Source organism: Adiantum capillus-veneris, chromosome 1 (genome assembly GCF_014529385.1).
Source record: "Adiantum capillus-veneris isolate H3 chromosome 1, ASM1452938v2, whole genome shotgun sequence".
In the NCBI taxonomy this organism is placed as follows: domain Eukaryota; kingdom Viridiplantae; phylum Streptophyta; class Polypodiopsida; order Polypodiales; family Pteridaceae; genus Adiantum; species Adiantum capillus-veneris.
The window spans coordinates 77,854,689-77,868,400 of NC_140931.1; the positions used below are offsets into that span (position 1 = coordinate 77,854,689).

Here is a 13,712-nt window from a genome sequence, read left to right on the forward strand (position 1 = left end):
ATAATGGTTGGGGGATAATAGGTAGGCTAATCCAGAGGAGAGATGGAGCTCTATGACTAGTGGCTAAAATATGCAATCTATCGGCATCAAGTATAAAAATATGATATGCATAATCTAATTAGCTCCATCGAGTACCATAATGAGGGTATATTATGGCTTACATCGGCAGTGGGGGTGTAAGGAAGGGGGGGGGGGGGGGGGGGGAAGAGAGAGAGAGAGAGAGAGAGAGAGAGAGAGAGAGTGTGTCACAAACTGCTGACGCTTCAAGCCACTGAAGAATGGAGCCAACTTGCAGATCCTGGCCTAGGGGCCTAAACCCTAAGTGAAGAAGAAGCAGCAGAAGAAGAAGTAGTAGAAGAAGTTTTACCAACTTGCAAAGTCTTGCTGGGTGGCTTATTTTTAAAGAGGAGTTCCCACCAACTTATGGAACACCGTCCGATGGGGACCCAAGGGGCCTAAAGACAGTAAATAAAGCAAAACCAACACACACACACACACACACACACACAAATCTTATGCGCAACTAGTTGATGACGTGGCAGGCTTGCACGGATCACCCATAATTTGCGTTGGACTGTTGACATGGCGGATGTATGGAATTCGGCGTTTTACGTTGACTGTCCTGACGTTGTACCTGTACGGATTTCCTTAATTTATGCTGGCTGATTTCAGCGCAAGCTTTTGGCCAGATGCTTTCAAAACTTGTCATTATTTTTAGAGGCCAAGGGCCTTTAAATATGGGCCAAGGGCTCGTTCTCTGGCACATCTCCGTATGGGAGTGCAAAGGACAAAGTACCGGCTTGTACTGAGTTGAAGCAATATAAAGAAATACTGTAAGGGGGAAAGGGGCGTGAGGGTTTGGGGCCATTGCTCTTTCTTGGGGTGGAACTCCGCTACTCCCTGTCTCGTGCATCTCTTTCAATTCAGTTGTTATTTAAAGTGCTTAAAGTTGTTCAGTCAGTTCGTTTCCGTTGGCACGTGGTGCCCGTCCCTGTTATAGTGGTATCAGAGCTTCAAGCGTGTGCTTTTCTGAAAGCAAACCAGTCCTACCAAAGAAGAGACAGAGCAAGATGGCGCTTCGAAGCTTCACATGGAATTTTATTAAAGAATCTTTGTGCCCCGACCTTGGACTTATTAGTCACTCCGACCCTATTGTCACAAACTGTTGACGTGTCAAGCCACTGAAGAACGGAGCCAACCTTCAGATCCTGGCCAAGGGGCCAAAACCCTAAAAGGAAGCAGCAGCAGCAGAAGAAGAAGTTTTATAGACTTACAAAGTCTTCACGAGTAGCCTAGTTTTAAAGAAGAGTTCCTACCAACCTACGGGACCCCGTCCGATGGGGCCCAAGTGACATAAAGGCATAAAAAATAAAGCAGAACACACTCAGAAGACTTTGCACATCAAAATATGATGATGTGGCACCTGTACGGACGTTCCGCAATTTGCAGCGGATTTTTAGAAAAATCCCAAAATTTTAGGAAAGTGTTTTTTTGGGGTCAGCTTTTCATATTTGATGCTTTTAGGCTTTGGGCCTTTAAATATGAGCCTTGGGAGCCCTCTTTGGCACTCTTCAACGCGCAGATTGCAGAGGAGGTGCTCCTCGATTGTTGTACTTTGCGAATCAGTAATAATAAAGAAATACCTAAAGGGGCGCCAGCGTTTGGGGCCAATGCTCTCTTGGGGTAAAACTTTGCCACTCCCTGTCTCGTGTCGTGCATCTCTTTCATTTCAGTTGTTATTTGAAGTGCTAATGTAACAGACTTGGACACTCCAAGTCAAGAATCAACCGCGACAGCACCAAATAACCACTTCAAAACAATTCACAGATCACAATAGATTTGCACTGGCCCGGCGGAGTTCCGTGCCCAGAGATATTGGCCCCAAAGACTGGCGCCCCTTTCGGTATTTCTTTTTGTATTAATCAATCATCAAAGTACAAGAGAGCGGTTAGGGTTTCACTCTCAGACTCTGCGTCCAGATGCTCTGAGAAGTGAGGCCCTCACCACTAATTTAAAGGTTACAAGGGATGCCCAAAAGCAGAGCCCCAAAAGCTTTTAAAATCAAAAGCATCAGTTCTCTCTCTCTCTTAGAGAGTCTTTTCTCTTTTTTTTTTAATAAAAAAAAGCAAAAGCAAAATTCGCGTCGCTCATCATTTTCCAATTTTTTTTTTTTTTTTAAAAATAATCCGCCTCCGCGATTTCCGGAATTTAGGGTTTTTGGCAAAAATTAGGGTTTGCAGGAATTTTAGGGTTTCTGGCAGAAATTAGGGTTTCTGCTGTCCGCCACGTCATCACTTTGTGACATACCCCCCTCTTGAAAGCATTGTAATCGACCGCGATTACGCCTGCAAAACCGACAAAAGCCATAAACCGTCTTAGCAGACACTGACTGTTAGTACCTACGTACTAGGAACACACATCTAGCACATGTACAAAATCGACAGTCACATCACATGACATCACAGGACATCACCAGACATCACAGGACATCACATGACATTCAACATTCATTCGGATCTTAGACCATGATTTATCGGCAATGTAGCTAGCAATCACATCTAGGTCCAATCGGGACCTCATCGATGTCCGATTGACTAACCCCTATTGCAACCATGTCTATTCGAGATCAATCAGACCAAAATGCTGCAGTCATTTCGTCTATCAGTTCCTGTACTCACAAGAAGTCAAGAACAAATCAGTATCATAATCAGGAATTCCATTTCATAAAGTCATCCAGCAGAATACTGTCAGCTCTCAGTATCCCTGAAGCTCAAAGAGACATCAGTGACTTTAGTATCAAAATCGAGGCATCTGTTGACAAAGGAGTGGAGCGACTCCCCTCTTGTGCATCCCACTGCACCAGATCTTCGGCCAAGCTGAGTTTCTGGGTTCCGTTTGGAGTAGACTATGCTAAACCAAAACATCGAGGTAAAGTTTCACAATCCGAGGAGTATCTGCTAGGTCCTCCTCCTCCATCCACTTCGCATCAAATGCAGGAAAGTTCTTGAACTTAACCAAGAACCGCCTTCGGACTTTACCTTTCTTCGTATCATTATGTGCCAAAATTTGTTCAGGAACAAGGATCTCCTCGTTTTCTTCCACTTCGGGTTGCTCATCAGGCTCCCCATCATCGGGCACATCACCCTTAACAGGGTTCAAGAGACTCACATGCAATGCATTATGAATCCTCCAAGTATCTGGCAGGTCCAATCGGAAGGAGACATCATTTATCTTGTCAGTAATCTGGAAAGGTCCGTAGTATCACATACTAAGCTTTGGAAAAAGCCTCTCCTTTCCCTTTTTTTTTTCTTAGGCGTGCCTTCTCAAAAGTAAGAGCACCCAATCATCCTCCTTCAGTTTCCAGTCGCGACGATGGCGATCCACTGCCTTTTTCTGTCGTTCTTGAGACTTCTGTAAAGTCTCGTGAACCTTGGCAAAAGCCGTATCCAAATCTCGCGAATATTCATCCGCTTCAAATTTCTAATCTTTCGTGCTCAGGAAGGATGGAACCTTCGCAGCAGTTTCAACAATCTCTCATGGCGTCTTCCCCGTCGAAGAGTGTATCGTGTTATTGTAGGCAAATTCCACCAAAGGTAAGTTCTTTTCCCATTGAGTCTTCTGATGCGAGATACAAGACTTCAATAAATCTAAAATCACTGAATTGGCAATCTCAAATTGCCCGTCAGTCTGCAAGTGGAACGATGACGAGAACTGCAACCGCGTCCCAATGTTCTCCCAAATTGCCTTCCAAAACAAACTCATAAATCTGGGGTCTCTGTCGGAGACAATCGTCTCAGGCGTGCCATGTAATCGGAAAATCATCGTGATCATTTTGTATTCTCGGGAGATCAAAAAAAATGAAATCCATTTCAATATTTTCCCAGGGGCGGGTGGGTGGGTATGGGTAAAGGCTGTAACAATCCCTGTGCCTTATGCCTGTCAAACTTGACCTTCTAGCATACCAAGCAACTGCGCACAAACTCTTCCACATCCTTCTTCAGTCTCCGCCAAAAGAAATCTCTCTCTACCCCTTTCATGGTGGTAGCAATGCTGCGGTGACCCGTAAAAGGTGGACAGTGGCAATCAGTCATAACCTTTTCCCTCAACGGCTGTGTAACGCACAACATAGTCTTTTTCATCAAGTAGCCTTCCCGAAGGGAGTATCCAGCTACTCTCTCCCCATCCCGTATCCGTGTGAAAATATCTGCAAAATCTGTATCTGTGGCACACTGATCGACCATATCCTCGAAGCTCCTATGATGTTTCGCGGAAATAGCCAGAACCAACGATTTCCGAGACAAAGCATCTGCCACCACATTCTTCTGTCCTTGCACATGGACAATCTGGAAGTGGAACTGTGACAAGATGTTCGCCCACCGCATCTGTTTTTCCGAAAGCTGCTTCTGTGACAAGAAGTAGCGCAAACTCTGATGGTCTGTAAAGACAGTAAAATCCGCTCCGAGTAGGTAATGCCGCCACTGAGTAAGAGCATGGATAACTGCCAAAAGCTCTTTCTCATAGATCTGTGCTGTCATCTCCGGCCTAGAGAACAAACGGCTCTCGTAAGCTATGACATGGCCTTCTTGCATCAAGACCGCACCCAGACTACGACCACAAGCATCACAATATACTTCGAATGACTTCTGCAAGTCCGGCAAAGTCAAAATAGGTCCCGTAGTCAATTTCTCTTTCAATGTCTGAAAGGCAGTCACCTCTGTGGGTCCCCACGAAAAAGGTACTCCTTTTTGTGTCAAGATATGCAAAGGGGAAGCAACCTCTGCAAACTTTCGTATGAACCGCCTGTAGTACGAACACAGTCCCAAGAAGCTTCTAACTTCATGGACATTCCTCAAATCGGGCCAATCACGGATATTCTCTATCTTGGCCGGGTCCATTCGCACTCCTGCTGCTGACACAATGTGTCCCAAAAAGTGTATCTCTGGTAGGAAAAAAAATTCACTTTTCTTTGCATTAATCACTAACGTGTGATCTCGTAATGCCTGAAAGACTTGAAGCAGATGATCTCTGTGTTCTGCCTCATTCTTGGAGAAAACAATGATGTCGTCAAAGAAAGTGCCAACAAATAGCCTGTACTCTCGAAAAATCCTGTCCATCATCCGGTTAAATGTCGCAGGAGCATTGGTTAAGCCAAAAGGCATCACCAAAAACTCAAATAACCCAAAAGTCGTCCGAAAAGCTGTCTTGTAGACATCTCCTGGCGCTATCCTGATCTGATGATATCCACTCTTCAAGTCAATCCTGCTAAAGCACGAGGATCCCTGTAACCTGTCGAGTATATCATCGATCCTAGGAATCGGAAATCTGTTCTTGATGGTGATTTCGTTGAGAGTGCTATAATCGATGCACATTCTCCAAGATCTGTCTTTCTTCAAAACCAACAACACTGGAGAGCAATACGGTGAAGTACTAAGCTGGACAAGACCCTTTTCCAAGAGGTCTTTCACTGAGTTCATAATCTTTTCATTCTGTACTCGGCTCACACGATAAGGTGGCCGATTCGGTGGCGTGCTTCTAGATATCAGATCAATGGTATGATCTTCAGGCCCTCTCAAAAGCAATCGGCATGAGCGTGGAGAAAAAAATCTTGGCGTTCTTTTCTTCAGGTCAAAACATATTCCACCTTTATCCATCGTTCAGTTCTCCCAAAAGAATGAGTAAGAAAACTGAAGTTCATCAAGTACAATCTCTAAGCCCTTCATTTATCAAAGTCGCTTTCTCGGCCCGGTAGTCAACCACGGCGTAGTTCTTGTGGTACCAAGGGATCCCGAGTAGAACGTCACTCACGTGCCCTGAACACCCCTGTCATTGCAAACGAAGTTTGCCAATGCTCGGTGTAATGGCAACATCCCATCCGGGTGCCAGTCGAACTACCTCCGCCTGTGGCGTCAGTCTGTCGGGCGCAGTTCCAAATCGAGCCGCCAATTCCAAGTGAAAAGAAGTTGGCCTTGGCTCCTTCAAAAGAACTTCCTGATCCTTCACTTTGCCCAAAAAAAAACGGCAAAGTTTGTACTTTCATTCATTTGATTCGGTGCAAGTCCCACGCCATGTGGTACCAGTTCTGCTTTTCTATCTGCCTTTTCTGCCACATTCCTCAGCTGCTCTCGAACTCTCAGACCTGTCGTCGTCTTTATCATTCTGTTCTTTCTGTGCCTTATCAGGGCACTTTGCGGAAATATGTCCATGTTTCCCGCATCCAAAGCACTTCCCCTCTCTGATGAAGCGAGCTCTCTCCTCAGGAGTAAGCTTGGGTCGTGCATCCTTTTTTTTTCTCTGGGTTGCTCTTTTTCATTCTACTTTCATTCCCAGAAGTCTGTTTGGCTCGTTGTGTCATGGCCTCATCTGTGGGGTAAGTCAGACTGCCAGAGTGAATGGCAAAGCCCCGCTTCGCATGACTCATCCTGAATAGAAGCTGACTTCTGTTCCAAGCAGTGATCTCGGATCTCTGTAGGTAGACCCAAGGTAAACCGCTCAATTTGTTCTCTGAACGAGATCTTCTTGAATGAAGAGGCGGGTAGAAAAGAGCTCCAGAATCTTTCACAATAAGAATTCATTGTATCGCTCTTGGTCATCCGGAGATGGTTCCAAGCAGCTCGTATATCTCGCTCAAACTCTTGAGTCAACCAAGAAGAAATAAAAAGCCTCTTGAATTTCAGCCATGTAACCGGCACAGTCTTGCTTAATAGAAGCGTGGACCACCAAGTGCGAGCATTCCCCTTAAAATAAGAGGCAGCTCTTCGAATCTTGGAGTGCTCTGAATAGCGTCCTCCCGCGAAAGCGATGTCAAACTGCTGTATAAAAGACAAAGCCTTCGAAGCATCGGAGTATCCCGAAAAAGTATCAAACTTAAGTGCTTGGCCACCTTCCTTAAACTCTCGAACTTTCTTGCTTTTATCTTCGAGAAAGTCATACTGGTTGGCTTTGTAAAAAAAAATTCTTCTTGTTCGCATAAAACTTTCCGTCATCGGAACCTGAGCTGTCTGTAGACGAGTCCTCAGTAGAACTGCGAGTCTCTGGGCGAGATTTAGCCTTCTTTGCCTTTCTCTTGCCCTTTCCAAAGCGTTGCTTCTTGCTTCGCTTTTTACCTTTTCTGTCTTCTTCACTCGAATCCGAGGAGCTAGAAGAACTGTCAGAAGAAGAAGAAGAAGAACTGGGTAGGTCTTCAAACTTGACGCGCTTCTTCAATTTCTTTGCCTTGTCAAATGTCGACCGACGACCTAAATATCCCGGGAAGTCAGTGCCTTTCTTCTGCTTTTTGCCGTGCTTTTTGGCTTTCTTTTGCGTGTCAAAAAGCTGAGCAATCCGTGCATCAACCACGTTCTCCAGTTCCTTCTCCGTATATTTCTTGGAGGCAGAAGGTTTCTTGAGAGCGGGTTTCGGGAGTGGTGTTGTGGTTCTCTGCCACTCCATCTGTACCTCTTCCAAAGAGGTCTGGTTCATATATTTTACCATCTTCGGGTCCTTGGCAAAATTGAGCATCATCTTTGTTGCATCGCCAATCAATTGACGACGCTCCATCTCTGTTTGCTCCGCCTGAGTAGGCCGAGGCGGGCCATACTCTCTGTCTGAATCTTCGTTGTGATCCCAGCCTGCATCTCCAGATGCAGAGGGAGTCGACTGATCATTGCCTGAAGCCATAGGTGCCGCGGAAAAAAAAATTCGGGGATCGGATTTCCCGTAGAAGAGAAATCGGCCGTGCTCTGATACCACTGTAACAGACTTGGACACTCCAAGTCAAGAATCAACCGCGACAGCACCAAATAACCACTTCAAAACAATTCACAGATCACAATAGATTTGCACTGGCCCGGCGGAGTTCCGTGCCTAGAGATATTGGCCCCATAGACTGGCGCCCCTTTCGGTATTTCTTTTTGTATTAATCAATCATCAAAGTACAAGAGAGCGGTTAGGGTTTCACTCTCAGACTCTGCGTCCAGATGCTCTGAGAAGTGAGGCCCTCACCACTAATTTAAAGGTTACAAGGGATGCCCAAAAGCAGAGCCCCAAAAGCTTTTAAAATCAAAAGCATCAGTTCTCTCTCTCTCTCTTAGAGAGTCTTTTCTCTTTTTTTTTTTATAAAAAAAAGCAAAAGCAAAATTCGCGTCGCTCATCATTTTCCAATTTTTTTTTTTTTTTTTTTTAATAATCCGCCTCCGCGATTTCCGGAATTTAGGGTTTTTGGCAAAAATTAGGGTTTGCAGGAATTTTAGGGTTTTTGGCAGAAATTAGGGTTTCTGCTGTCCGCCACGTCATCACTTTGTGACAGCTAAAGTTGTTCAGTCTGTTCTTTTCTATTGGCACGTGGTGCCTGTTTTGTGATACTTATGCCATCGCGCATCGGGTGCGCTCCCGTCTTCATCGCCTTGTCTTACAGGCCATAAGCCATAAGAAATTCAAGATTACTTGCGCGAGAAGGATCAATTTTTTTTCGATCCATCGTTTTTCTCAGAGGCAGTGCCATGAAGTGGTAGATGTCTATAGCTACCAAGCCACACTCCAAGGACTTTCTTCTGGTAGTGTTGGGTATGCTGAAATGCTTGCCATGGAAACCCTAGCAGTTTACTACTTGCACTCTTTGTACATCTCTGAGCAGGTGTCTCTTCTTGAATTGATAACCTTGGAGGCCCAATGTGATTACTATATCTTGGGGCTACCATCATCGCCACAGGAACATTGTCTGTCGAGAGTGATTCGACTATTCAAGAGCTTATGGACCATGCTACGGTTGGTTACAACCTTGTGAAAGAAAAATAACCCTAATTTTGGTGCAGGTTTTAGGATGGAAGCCTTTCGACTTTCGAGGTTGAGAATGCTTTTCTGATTTTTGTTTGAGAACTTGTTTGATGATTCTGTTTGGAATTTGTTTGAAATGGATGGTAATGTTTTAAACCTATCTTGGTGTTGACTCTGGTTTTAATATTGGTTTCAATGATTTGTGATTTACTCTCGGGTGTATAGCTGAGAATTGATGTTTGAGAATGCTTAAACATACTCATGGCCTGGATCCTTGTCATTATTGGGGGAAGTATTGAATGTTTGAAAAGTGCTGTTTTTACTCATGGCACAGACCCTTGTGGTTATTTACGGGGAGAGTATTGTTGTTGTTACTCATGGCTCGGAGTTGGATGGTTATTTATGGAGGGAGTATTAATAAGTCTTAGCAGTGGTTACGCTCAGCACCTCCCTACGACGCAGGTTGCAGTCGGGGGGGGGGGGGGCGTTTGGTTGTAAAAGGCCTCTATATCTCATCGCTCGGACCTTTTTAGGTTATTTGTGGAAGGAGTGATGAGGGAGTCGTTGAACAGCTCATGGACCGGACCAAGATGGTTATTTGCGGGGGGAGTGTTCATCGGCGGTTTTATGTTTCTATGTCTTGTAACATGCATATACGAGCATTCGTGTTGCATCGTGACGTGCCAACCACGGAATATTCCTAATTGGATGAGATTGCTTGGGTATGTAATTTTAGTGCATCAAGACACTTGTTGGATATCAACGTGGTTTGGGTGTGATTGCTGATTTTACTACGCAAGAATATCAAGAGCTCTGATCTGGAATGAGAATATACTCCTTATTGGGTGAGATTTTTTTGGGAGCCAACGACCCAAGATATCAAGAGCTCCAATTTGGAATGAGAAAATTGATTGTCCCTCGGAATGTCCCACCCTCGGAAATTTTTGAGCGAACTTGAGTTGTTTTGCAGGTTTGCTATAATCACGGACAATTACTCTCTTTCAAGAAGGGGGGGATGTCACAATTTGCTGACGTGTCAAGCACTGAAGAACGGAGCCAACCTGCAGATCCCGGCCCAGGGGCCTAAACCCTGAGTGAAGGAGCAGGAGCAGAAGAAGGAGTTTTAACACTTGCAAAGTCTTGCCGAGTGGCCTATTTTTAAAGAGGAGTTCCAACTTCCCACCAACTTATGGGGGTCCCAAGGGACATAAAGATGGTAAATAAAGCCGAACCAACACACACTTCACAAATCTTATGCGCAATCAGCTGATGACATGGCAGGTCTGTACGGATCACCCATAATTTGCTTGTAAACTTTAGAAGTCACTAATGTAACATGCTGCCTACATTTTTAGCAGGGGAAAAATGTTGAACACTAAGACTCTGACCCTGGGAAATCGTAGGAACAAGGGTCCCAACTCTTGCCAGCCTACCGAGTAGGCAACACCATGGGATGCACTGCCAAGAAAGTTCGTCTACCTTGGGTACGGCTGGGCACAGCCACAAAACAACCCTCACTCCCTAATTTGCTCTTGGGAGATATTGGAGCCTCCATTGGACACAAATTTGAAACTCTTAACATATGGGAGAACCAAAGCCTAGAATTCTCGTGTCTCAAGTCGAAGCAGCAGCATCAAAGGGTTAAAGGGGTTGTGAAAATTGCACACGTGGAATTGTCAGGTTCAGTGAAATTGAAGTGGTAAAGATCTAGATTTTACACTTCCACAAATTTTTTCTTCTTGCGTTAATCTTTGCTTCTTAGCATGAATGATGGTTCCTTTTATTTCCTTGAAGAGAGGGAATGAGAGAGAGAGAGAGGTAGAGATGTGCAGAGAGAGAGAGAGAGAGAGAGAGAGAGAGAGAGAGAGAGAGAGAGAGAGAGAGAGAGAGACGATGGGGTCCCAACCAACCCTCTCAAGGGCTCCCCCACACCGTTACCGATGTGGTATTTGTTTTTGATTGCATAAATGGAATGTACACACATGCAATACCTCTAAGTGCAGACTCTATTGACTCAAATGGGGAATTTCGGCGCGATAACTCTTCAAGATGAAGCACCTCTGGGGCTGATTTGATGCACCTTTGGATCTGTCTGAATGTGGGATTGTTGATGGTCACCTAGGGGTAGATCTGGGGCTGATTTGCCCTCCTGATGTGAGAGGAATGAAGGGCTGAACGCAGATCTCGATGATGCCGATGATGGGCAGCAATGGGAGCACTCGATATGCGGCGAGGGAACGACCGAGAAGAGGCTCAATGGGCTGCCGAAGTATTGGATTGTCACAAAATGATGACGTGGCACACATTTTTGGTTGGATCCGTTTTGATGTGACAGGCTGTACGGACAAGCCACGTGGCAGGAGGACAAGCCACGTGGCAGGAGTACTGAATCTCGTAAAACGCGTTGGTAGGCTGACGTGGCAGATTGTATGGATTTCCACGTTTCATGCCGGCTACTGATGTGGCAAGGCTATACGGATTTTCGTAATTTGCGTTGCCTGCTTTTTGGGGCAGATTTTAGACCAGATGCTTTTGCAGACTATTTGCTTTTGAGTTTGAAGCCTTTGAGGCTGCGCTTTTGGCATCCCTTGTAAACTTTATAAGAGCTCGTGGGGCCTCACTCTGCAAAGCATCTGGACGCAGAGTCTGAGAGCAGAGGTCCCTCGAGAGTTGTACTTTGCAATGATTAATGTTAAAGAAATACCGAAAGGGGCGCTAGACTTTGGGGCCAATACCTCTAGGCACGGAACTCCGTCGTGCCGTGTCGACTCTCTCTCTCTCTCTCTCTCTGAAAGTTCAGTGATTATGAAGTTTCTGTTCGTGTCGCTATTGATTTCTTGCTTGGAGTGTCCAAGCCTGTTACGGTGGTATTAGAGCACAAAAATATTTTTCTTCTACGGAGGATCCGATCCTTTTTGCAGCACACGTTGGTTTTTGTGAAAAAATCTTCGTGTCCCGACCTCGGAGTTATTAGCCACTCCCACCCTTCGTACATCACGCATTGGGCACACTCCCATCTTCATCGCTCTATCTTACAGGGCATAAGCCATAAAGAATTCCTGATTACTCATGGGTTCTCTCGCAGAATCTGACAGAGATAACACCTTTGGGTGGGCAGGCAAAAGAAAAGTTGAAATCTGGCGCGGGAACTGAAGAAAAGAATGAAGATTTGGACAGATTCTTGGTGGAAAATTTCGCTAGAGCAGAGTACAAATGTCAATTGTAGGTTGACACGTGTGAAAAGATTGATCAAGTACTTCAGAGACCCGAGACTTCCGGAGAATCAGAGGGTTCTGACGAACTAAGGGAACCAGATGCAAGTTCAACAAAGGATTCCAGAGAAAGGGGATCATATGATAATGCATCTTAGGGTTCCGATGATTGAGATTGACGTGCCAATGGACAAGAGAAGCGAAAGACGCTACCCACACGTCCGAGGGCACAAGGAAAGAAAGGAAAAAGGGAATCAGATGGAAGATGAGAGAATTCCCCAGACCTAGGATAAGATTTTTGAAACAGATCAGTATGATCTAGATCTGGATACTGCTTTTGCCAAGGTGCACAAGGCTCTTGAGAAGCGTAAGAGAGCAGCCGACAATATTCAACGCGACTTGCAGCTGAAGGAAGATGATTGGGTGATCTTATGGTTTGAAAAGGCATGCCTAAGGAAACGAAAAGGAAAGGAGCAGGTTTTTCCAAAGCTAAGATACTATGGCCCTTTCCAGATTCTAGAGAAGATAAATGATGTATCCTTGAGACTGAAGTTGCCAAAAACTTGGAAGATTCACAATGCTTTTCATGTGAGTCTGTTGAAAAATTTTAATGGTGACGTGCCAGTCGACAAGGAGCCTCAAGAGCAACCTGAAGGGGAAGAGAGCAAGGAGATACTCATTCTGGATCATATACTGGCTCACCAAGAAAGGAAAGAGAGGTAAAGTGAAAGGCAGTTCTTAGTCGACATTGAATGCGAAGTGTATGGAGGAGGAGGACCTAGCAGATACCCCTTAGATTTGGAACTTTACCTTGACGCTTTTGGTCTAGCTTTGGCTATTCCAAGAGTTCCCGAAGATAAGCAGGTTGAATCTGGTGCAGGCGGGACTGCAAAGAGAGGAGTTACTCCGCTTCTTTGTCACAGATTACCTAGAAAGAATAAAGTCACCGAATTTCCTTGGATTTCAGTGATATTGATGGGCTGACAATATTCTGTTGGATGACTTTATGAAAGAAGTACTTTGACATGGGTATTTTCGGAACTGATTCTGATTGATGAACACTCTAACATGTAGTCGACTGTGTTTGAGTGCAGGATTGAAAGACGAAATGACTGCAGTATTTCGGTCTTGAAAATCTCTATAGACATGATCGCAGTAAGGATTAGTTAATCTGACATCAGTGAGGTCCGGAATGGATCTAAATGCGATTACTAAATACGTTGCTGGTAGTCATGGTCTGAGATTTGGAATGAATTTTTTTTGTGATTGATTCGATTTATCATGTGATGTCATGAGATGTGATGTGATTGTCGTCTTTTCTACAAGTGCTGGATGTGTCGTGTCTAGTGTGTCCGTACTTAGAGTCAGTGTCTATTGAATCAGTTTATGGCCTCTGTCTATTTTGTAGGCGTGATCGAGGGCGATTACAATTCTTTCAAGAGAGAGGTATGTCACAAAATGATGACGTGGCCCCCTCCCCCTGCCCCGTAAAATGCGTTGACAGGCTGTATGGACAGGCCACGTGGCAGCAGTACGGAATCCTGTAAAACGTGTAAACTTTATAAGAGCCCTTGGGGCCTCACTTTGCAGAGCATTTGGACGCAGAGTCTGAGAGCAGAGGTCCTTCGGGAGTTGTACTTTGCAATGATTAATGTTGCGGCGCCAGACTTTGGGGCCAATACCTTTGGGCACGGAACTTTGTCGGGCCGTGTCGACTCTCTCTCTCTCTCTCTATTAAAGTTCAGTGAT

General features: G+C 45.0%; 1 protein-coding gene across 1 annotated transcript in view; it reads left to right on the forward strand.

Annotated features, from left to right (window-relative positions):
* Positions 1-13,712, forward strand: part of LOC147465015 (uncharacterized) — a 63,627-nt gene that overhangs the window by 465 nt on the left and 49,450 nt on the right. The gene's annotated exons all lie outside the window — the stretch shown is intronic.